At 38.0% G+C, this 894-nt stretch overlaps 1 protein-coding gene across 1 annotated transcript in view; it reads right to left on the bottom strand.

The window, feature by feature from the left end:
- LOC104995534 (ribosomal protein S6 kinase alpha-6) overlaps positions 1-894 on the bottom strand; it is a gene marked incomplete at its 5' end in the record, with an annotated part of 27,276 nt that overhangs the window by 10,523 nt on the left and 15,859 nt on the right. The gene's annotated exons all lie outside the window — the stretch shown is intronic.

Here is an 894-nt window from a genome sequence, read left to right on the forward strand (position 1 = left end):
CATGGTGTGAGGATAACTGGACAGTTACATGTAAACAAATGAAATTAGAACACTGCCTAACACCACACACACAAAAAAACTTGGGGTTCCTTCATGGATCAGTGGTAAAGAATTGGCCTGCCAATGCAGGAGACATAGGTTAGAACCCTGCTCTGGGAAGATCCCACATGGTCTAGAGCTACAAAATCCCTGCGCCACAACTACTGAGCCTGTGCTCTAGAGCTCGGGAGGCACAACGGCTGAAGCCCATGTACCTAGAGGCCATGCTCCACAAAAAGAGAAATCACTGCAATGAGAAGCCCAAGCACCACAACTAGAGAGTGGTCCCTACTCCCCACAACTAGAGAAAAGCCCATGCAGCAATGAAGACCTAGCACAGCCAAAAATAAATAAAATTATTTAAACAGAAAAAACAAAACAAAACAAAACTCAAAATGTATTAAAGATCAAAATGTAAGACTGGATACTATAAAACTGTTAGAGGAAAATGTAGGAAAACCACTCTTTGACATAAACTGCAGCAAAATTTTGCCACCTCCTAGAGTAATGAAAAAAAAAAAAAAAAGAACAAATGGGACCTAATTAAACCACTCGTAAAAGAATGACTAGAATACTTTCTAACACCATACGCAAAATTAAACTCAAAAATAGATTAAAGATCTAAACGTAAGACCATAAATTATAAAACTCCTAGAGGAGAATATAGGCAAAACACTCTCTGACATAAATCACAGAAGGATCCTCTATGACCCACCTTCCAGAATATTGGAAATAAAAGCAAAAATAAACAAATGGGACCTAATTAAAATTAAAAGCTTCTGCACAACAAAGAAAACTATAAGCAAGGTGAAAAGGCAGCCTTCAGAATGGGAGAGAATAATAGCAAATGAAGCA

The sequence above is a fragment of the Bison bison genome, unplaced genomic scaffold (assembly GCF_000754665.1).
Source record: "Bison bison bison isolate TAMUID 2011002044 unplaced genomic scaffold, Bison_UMD1.0 scf7180017850858, whole genome shotgun sequence".
NCBI lineage: Eukaryota > Metazoa > Chordata > Mammalia > Artiodactyla > Bovidae > Bison > Bison bison.